Source organism: Doryrhamphus excisus, linkage group LG8 (assembly GCF_037039965.1).
Source record: "Doryrhamphus excisus strain RoL-2023G ecotype Guam linkage group LG8, RoL_Dexc_Guam_v1.1, whole genome shotgun sequence".
In the NCBI taxonomy this organism is placed as follows: Eukaryota; Metazoa; Chordata; class Actinopteri; order Syngnathiformes; family Syngnathidae; genus Doryrhamphus; species Doryrhamphus excisus.
Window position 1 is genome coordinate 14,485,873 of NC_136364.1, and position 9,129 is coordinate 14,495,001.

Sequence of the window (9,129 nt, forward strand, 5' to 3'; positions counted from 1 at the left end):
TCACAAGTCCAGTTTTATTAAAAAAGATAATACATATCTATATTAAACATGTTCCGAGTTTAATTATAAAATATTAGCAAGATTGAATTTGATTTTTTCCTGTTTAAGTTCTTTCAGCGCATGCTCAGATATGACGTAACACACAGCTCCAGACGTTCTTCAGTTTTAAAAATGGAGGCGAGCAATCGGCACCGGACTGCTGCGGAAAGTTTGTTTTTGATTCAAACTAATTTCAAGACTGGACAAAGGAAAAACTGGCAAAACGGAGTTATTCCAACAAGTGAAAGAAAAACTCAGGGAAGTCGGTATCACGTGACGCTGATATTTACGTTTCACTGCGCATGTCCCATTGACTATTCTGGTTGATTATATGTAGACAAGAGATTGGAATATTCCTTTCCATGTATACCATAGTTTTCGGAAAGGTCATTCGGAAAGATTGCATTCGGAAAGAGAAAAACTCCATGTAAACGTGGCTACTGCCAATCACTTGTGGCTAGATGTTATTAAAAAGCTTTACATTAATAAGGCATTTGAAGAACAAACACTGGACTGAATACGGTGTGTTTGAGGCTCCCTCTGTGATCAACCTTCAAGAATACACATGCGAGGCATGATTTAGAACCTAGCGTTAACATTTCAAAACTAACATCACATTATCAGCACCGGTAGGTAACATTACTAGGGAGTACCTTGAGGCGTGTTAGCTGCTACAATAACAATATCGGTGTAGCCGGGTTAATGTACAGGTCAGTTGTAGAAATGGAACACTGTTGGCGTTTTGTTGGAGCTTAAGCGTCAAACTATATAGGTGTGTCCCAATAACGTGTATTGTTAGCTAGCTTATATTAACTCGTTTTCTGGTGTTGTTATGCACAGAAAAAGAAAGAAATATGTGTTCATGTTTCACATAAGGATTGTGAATGACGGCCAAGTTCCTCTTCAACAGTGCATGTAAATGAGGCATATTTAAAAAAAATGTATTTTGGACCACGAATGGTCGTAAAAATGTGTGTTTGTTGTATTCCCAACTCAGTCTGTAGTCTGTAGACCGCAATCAGTGGTGACAATAGAATGAAAGAGAAAAGGAATGTTAATCTGATGGGAGTTAATTCTGCAATGACCAATCAGATAATCAGATTAATAAGGGCCAGGAGACTGTTGCCCTGCATTAGCCGTGTCACTTTGAGCATGAACAAAATACACGACTGTTTGAAGATGTTAACATCATATGCCTCCTCAAATGCGTCTTCAGCCTAAAATAAAGCACGACTAGTGAAGATCTTGACTGCAACTGAGACAAATACGTGTATATATATATATATATATATATATAGGACTTGATAAAATCCGCTTAGACTATGGTAAGCATGTGTTGAAACTGGGCTGTGGCACAGATTAAGCACTAACTTCTTCCAAATGTGCAGTGACACAGTGGAAGATGACATCATCAATGAATAAACCATTTTGCATTGGAGCCCTCCGCTGTGGAAAGTCCCTCCGTCTCTAGTAAGAAAAGAAATAATAACATTTCTGGTCTCGACCACCTCAAGAGGGACATGTTCCCACCATCCACTCGTTTGTGTGTGTGTGCTTGTATTTTTATGCCCTGTGTGTGTGTGTGTGTGTGTGTACAAATGCCTACTAGAATGTGTTCCCACCAAGCGGTCCCAGAGTCAGCAACAGGTGCAGCTGATTAACTAATGCCTCTCTCCTGGAGGAATTTTGCAAAGGGAAAACCTCCACTCCGCTCTCCTCCCAGTGGGAACATTTGTTTTCTGTCCATTTGGCAACAGTCCAGATAGAATAGAGAGATCTTCGTTGTTCTCCGTGTGCACAAGTCTCATCAATCAGGTTCCTGAAAGCCACGCTCAACTCTTAAATGGATTTATTTGTGTTCTTTACTAATAAGTTCAATAAAACCGTGTTTGTTTAATAGTCCCCCGAAATGTGGACTTAAATCAAGATGATTTCGGGCCATCTGTTCAGTGTCATCCGAGATATAGTCAAGATGATACGCTGGTCCATGTGGAGCAAATGAATGCATGAATGGACACTAGCTACACACAACAACAACAACAACAACAAGACTTTTAGTGCAGGTTTCAATGATCTCACAACAGCCACCATGATCCCTAATTAGTAATAATAATAAAAACAAAACAACAGGCTGCTTTTGCAGCTCAAGTCTCAATTTGCGGTGTCACTTCCTGTCCGTCACTCTTTCAGATCCGGTAGGGGATACATTTATAGTAACACACATAAGCATGTATAATATTTAGGTTGTTCAGAAACCCAAATAAAGACACATGAAACACACTTATATTCATGACATTATTTTCTATTGTGTTTTTGGAAAAGGGCTGCACGGTGCGCGCGTGGTTAGTGCGCAGGCCTCACAGCTAGGAGACCCGAGTTCAATTCCACCCTCAGGGAACATCAGAACAACCCTCAAGCCTATACCAGGTGGTGTACATCAGGGACTGGTCGCCAGTCAATAAACCATGGACAATTTGGACTTGAAATAAGCACAAATTCCCCATTGAGAGATAGATCATAGAACAGATTCAAACCCAGAACCGTTTTTTTTTTTTTTTGCAAACCACATGTGCTACTTTCGGGGCTGCACGGTAGTTGAGTGGTTTGAACACATGCCTCACAGCTAGGATACCCGTGTTCAAGTCCCACCTTCGGCCATCTCTGTGTGGAGTTTGCATGTTCTCCCCGTGCATGCGTGGGTTTTCTCCAGGTACTCCGGTTTCCTCCCACATTCCAAAAACATGCTAGGTTAGGTTTGGCATCTCCAAATTGTCCATAGGTATGAATGTGAGTGTGAATGGTTGTTTGTCTATATGTGCCCTGTGATTGGCTGGCCACCAGTCCAGGGTGAACCCCGCCTCTCGCTGAGGATAGGCTCCAGCAAACCCCGCGATCCTTGTGAGGATAAGCGGTAGAAAATGAATGAATGAATGTTTGGAAAAGCAGATTAGTGGTTATGTCATATTTATCAGTAAAGACAAACAAAGAAGGGTTTTTCGGTTTTGGCGGTAGACTTCTTATCTTAACTCGTTCCTGTGGCCGATTGCTGATGACGCTGATTGGGCTGTACCACGTTACAACTACAGACATTTCTGCTCTGTGTAGACTCGGAATGCAATTTCCCAAAGACATCTTGGACAACAACTTCTTCCTTTCAAAGCATCGTTGGTCATTTAGTTATTTTCAAAAGGCTTAGGCCAAGATATGTCAAGTGGAAACTGTAAAAAATTGAATGATATTCTGCCCTCAAAAACACAGCATTGTGTGCATGGCAACGAGCAGTAAATATTCCCGAAAGATATTACAGTACGACATTCCATAGAGAACACGTTACGGATATGGAGCCAAATGACGGCTGATAAGCACGTGTCTGGGAACGACGAGACAAGCAGGGTGCCTGAACACACAAAACGGCTGTTAAATTAACCTTCATTGCTGTGATTCATCATGGAGGCTGGAGGAGTGTTGCGTTTGTGCCCCCCTCACCCCTCCACCTCCACCCCCACCCCCACCCTTTCCTATACTCCCCTTTCATAGCTTTTACAAATTGTGCTGAAATATCCGAAAGCAGCTGTTGCTCGTACTGCCTTCCTAAATGGTAACATAATACGTGATGTCTTCTGTGCTTCCGCATTTTTATCAGTCTTGCAACAAAAAAATCTAGTTTTGATGGAGTATATCGTAACAAAACGATTTGGATTACAGCGGAACCTTGGTTAGCGTCAACCACCTGATCAACTCTACGGGAAATACAGAGGCAACAGTTATTGAAACAATGAATTTAAGCCACTCCCAAAGTATATGGTCATGACTATACATATGTACAGTATACATGCAGGTATGCAGTATATGTACTGTTTATGTGCAGTGGTGTGAAAAAGTACTTACTAGCCAACCAAAATGACCCCAAGAGCGCAGCGAGGACTCATCCCAAGTGGTCACAAAAGACCCCACAACAACATCTCCGGAACTGCAGGCCTCACTTGCCTCAAGTAAAGTCAGGGTTCATGACTCCACCATTAAAATATACCGGGCAAAAATGGCCCGCATGGCGGAAAACCAGAACATTACGGTTCATCACGATTTTTGTCACGAAACTTCTTGATGATCCCTAAGAACTTTGGGAAAAATTATGCGATCTGACGAAGTTGAACTTTTCAGAAGTTAGGTGTAAAAGTAACATCATAGCAACAGTAAAATATGGTGGTGGTAGTGAGACAGTCCGGGCTGTTTTGCTGCTTCAGGACCTGGACGACTTGCTGAGATTAATGGAACCATCAATTCTGCTGTCTATCATCTGTTTGTGACCTCAAGCTGAAACCACCTGGATTCTGCAGCAGGACAATGATCCAAAACACACCAGCAAGTCCACCTCTGAATGGCTGAAGTAGAACAAAATTTAGAGTTGGGAGTGGCTTAGTCCAAGTCCTGACCTGAATTTTATTGAGATGTTGCGGCATGACCTTAAAATGGTGGTTCAGGTTCAAAAACTGCCATTTCTGCTAAGATGAGTGGGCGAAAATTGCAAGTTATTACAAACGCTTGATTGCAGTTGTTGCTGCTAAAGGTGGCTCAACCAGGGGGCAATCACTTTTTCACACAAGGCCATGTAGGTTTGGAATTTTTTTTTTCATTTAAAACTGCATTTTGTTTTCATCTGTGTTGTCATTGGCTAATATTTACATTTATGTGATGATGTGAAACATTGCCAATAAATAAGTCACCATTGTATATACGAAGTATAGATGGATGGATGGGTGACCTGGCATTTCTCCAATCTGCTCTTCATTATCTTATCTGCACTGTCTAACATGTTCCTTCCATTCCTCCATGAACGATTGTATCTCAATGACCTGCCGAGGCCTGCAGAGTGTTTACAGCATCCACTAATGGATGAGACAAAGATTAGATGATTAGATGGTATATTGCACAAGAGCAGACCAACACGGCATGCGGAATGTGAGCAAAAATGTCATTTTTCCGATCATTCTTCCATTAAGTTTGAAGAGAGTGAAAGAATCCAAAATCAAATCAAGAAAAAAAAAATCGACATAAAGAAAATACATTTAAACAAACGCAACTTAGCTCCATGCTAATTTACATTGAAAAGAAAATATACCGTATTTTCTGGATTATAAATCACACTTTTTTTCATAGGTTGGCTGTTCCTGCAACTTATACCCCAGAGCGACTTATAAATGAAAAAACTGTTTATGTTACATAAACACTGGACACCTTTTCTGTTTATGTTTATTTTTTGTGTAGCTGAATAAGCATTGTGTTAGCATATCTTACACCTATTCAGCCTGTTCTCTATTCTTTTATTAATATTAGAACTTGCCTTCCAAGAGGACGTAATGTCTGTTTTGGTCAAGTAGTTTGTAAAATAATTTACCCGCAAAAATGCGACTTAAGTATGTTTTTTTCTTCCTGATTATGCATTTTTGGCTTTGTGCGACTTATACTCTGCAGCGACTTATATATGTTTTTTTCTACCTGATTATGCATTTTTGGTCTTGTGCAACTCATGTATGTTTTTTTCTACCTAATTATGCATTTTTGACTTTGTGCGACTTATACTCTGGAGCGACTTATAGTCCAGAAAATACGGTATGTGCTTGAGATTAGCATTAGCAATCTTACATAACGATTTTGGACACCGCCATATGTGACAATTGAATCGATGTACAGAATAATATGCATAAAAACTTTCTCAGTCTCAACAAGAGATAGGCCTGCCACATATACCGTCTTAATGGCGGTAGACTACTAAGAAACGTTGCTCTTCTATGACAGCAGGTTTCAAATCGCACCACACAGCGTTCTTGCCATTAAAAATCCCCTTCAGAATAAAAGTACATTGTTGTTTTAAATGTTGACAGCTTATGTCGGATCAGACCTTGGATGACTGGGGGTTGACGGCCTGTTCACCTTTTCTCTGAACCTTCCACGGCAATTACCCATTAGAGCTTTTCAAAACACAACAACACTCTTGGAGGTATACGTGCGTGTGTGTGTGTGTGTGTGTGTGTGTGTAAAGCAACAAGAGCAAATGAGCTTCACTGTCTCCCTGTCTGCTATCTCAGGAGATCGTTAGATGAAGTGTTCTATGTTCTCTTTGATGTTCATGACTTGACTTTCGGCAGGCCTCACTATTTTGTGTATTTTCCATTCCAATCAGTGACTGCTGCTCTCCTGCAGCTCAGCTGACTTCCTGTCACACAAATGGATGACGCCCATATACACTACCGCTCAAAAGTTTGGGATCACTTAGAAATGTTTTTCGGCCAGTCTGAAGTCCAAAGTCCAACATCCTGAAGTCGCCGCTTCACAGTTGATACTGACAGTGATGTTTGACGGCTACTATTTAGTGCAGCTGCCAGGTGACGACCTGTGAGGCGTCTTTGTCTTTAACTACACACGCTCAGATATTTGTCTTCTTGCACAGTTGTGCAGCGTTTTTCTGTCCTTGTTAGACCCAGTTTGTGCTGCTCTCTGAAGGGAATAGTTAACAGCATGGTAAGAGATTTTAGTTTTAGTTTTTTAGATTTTTTTTGACAGTTGTTGATAGTAAGCCTCTATGCAAAAATGTAGATCCTTCTTTGAAAATCATCTGATTCATTTCAATTGTTTGTGAAATGGATAAAAATGTTTGTGAAATGGAAAAAAAATGTTTGTGAAATGAATGAAAATGTGTTTTTCTTTGGAAAACAAAGACATTTGCAAGTGATCCCAAACTTTTGAGCGGTACTGGACGTTAGTTACCAACAGCGAATGGCGAATAAAACCACAAGTAACCACCATCATAGCCCAGGCTGGAACAACATGTCAAAAATCGACATTTTTATCGGAATGTAAATGTAAAAGATGTATTTCCTGGAATGTAACCCCTGTGAAATTCAACTGTCTACTCTACTGTGTAGTCACAGTATCCATAAATCATCAAGAATACAAAGCAACTTTACAGTAGCGTCTATAATGGGATTAGATGAAGTTTACAGCAAGGTGCAAAATGAAACATGGAACATGAACAACCTCTGGAGGTCTGAGAGCAGCACTGACTACACACTTGGGCTTTTATTGCCATCTGGAGGTGGAAGCGTTCATCAACTCTGAAGGCACTGAAACACTACCAAGTACTATCATTTTAGAAAAGTATTAAATATTAGTACAAATATATTCTAATGAATGTAACTGCATAGAAGGGAATATTTATTTGTGGGAATGAATACCACAGAAGACAATGTGCTGATGGAATAGCCACATAGAAACAAGTCCTCACCAGAATGGAGAACTTAACTTGGAGAACAAGCAATCAGAATGTTCTATACACAAGAATGCACAATATGACGTAATGCAAGGAGTCAGTCTCCAGCTCACCTTAAGAAGGTGAGCCTGATTGAGATTGCTGTCAGGTGTGTGCCCTGCAATGCACTGCAAGAGAAAGCAGACAGGGGGCAGCAGAGCAGTTCTAGCAGAAGGAGAATTTTTAAATCATTGTTGAAATATATGCATTTTTGCCTATATGTCCACACTTTTGGAGCACCCTGTACATGGATGCTGTACTGTACAGTATACTAGTGTTTATATGGGAGGTTTTAAACTCATAAACTTAGTATTTTTTTCGTGGTGTGGATTTTATTGGCACTGGCAGAGATTTGTTTATGTATTTATTCAAGACTATGTTCATTATAGGGGTGGCACGGTGGTCTAGTGGTTAGCGCGCAGACCTCACAGCTAGGAGACCAGGGTTCAATTCCACCCTCGGCCATCTCTGTGTGGAGTTTGCATGTTCTCCTCCTCCTCCTCCCACATTCCAAAAACATGCTAGGTTAATTGGTGACTCCAAATTGTCCATAGGTATGAATGTGAGTGTGAATGGTTGTTTGTCTATATGTGCCCTGTGATTGGCTGGCGACCAGTCCAGGGTGTACCCTGCCTCTCACCCAAAGACAGCCCCGCGACCCTCGTGAGGAAAAGGTGTTGATGAGCTTATTCATGTATTTGGGGGGGGGGTCAGCAACATTCCAGACACTTGTAGCCACTAGAAGGTCCTGTCGTTCTGTTGTGAGTATTGGACAGCTTTTTTAAAGTCTGTTAAAAAAAAGACACAGGGTCTATGAGGGCCTGCATGCAGGCCTACAGAAGACCGGTCATATTCAGTGCCAACCTACTAAAAAGAAGAAGCTCACCATCTGGAAGAGGTTGGCATCCACCCTTCATTTCTATTCAGTGTTTGCAGGAAACACTTGAAGGGGGCAGTTTTGAAGGGGTCTCAAGTAAAGGCCAATGTGTTCAAACATGGGTGTCGTCTGAGCTTCAGTGTGTGTGTGTGTGTGTGTGCGTGTGTGTGTCATCATCTTATTACGTAAGCCAGGAAAACATGAGTTTGACAGCAGAAGGTGGAGCATGCCTTCAGAAAACAACCAGACAGCAAAAGCATGTCAGACAGCATGTGCGCAGGAGGGGCGCTGAAAGAGGAGATTATGTAACCGACTGAGGATGAAGAACATGTGGTTTCCATATAAATCATCCTGTGCAGACTGATTGAAAGAAAAAACAAGATTTTGAAAGTATTTACTACACTAGCGCTAATGACTTAGCTGATCTGTCTGGGGAGTTATATCATACACGATACAGACCGAAGTATCCACAGTTGTTAACCTTGTATGAACTTGGGTAGATGGATCCATCTAAATGTCCATAGTACCAGATTGACACTAGTGTTAGGAAGTCAATTTTCCAGGACAAAAATATAAATATTCGGGATTGAAGAAAGTCATCTATGTCAAATTTGGGAAACAATTTCAGAACAGAGGGGGAGGTCTACAACACCGCCTCTCTCCCATAAACAATGCTGTCCTTTCATCCTTTCTTAAAAGATTAAAAGACTGCCTTGGCTTCAGGTGGCTCCGTGACCATCATTGCATCTGACTGGAATGCTAACGAGGATGACATCACCCAAATAACTGTCACTGGCTGGCAGAGGCCCCACTCCATTGTATCTTAACACAGCCACAGCTCACGGTCTGATTTCTTCTTCGGGATTAGCTATTCCTACAAGACAGCTTTTCACTAAACAAGAAATAC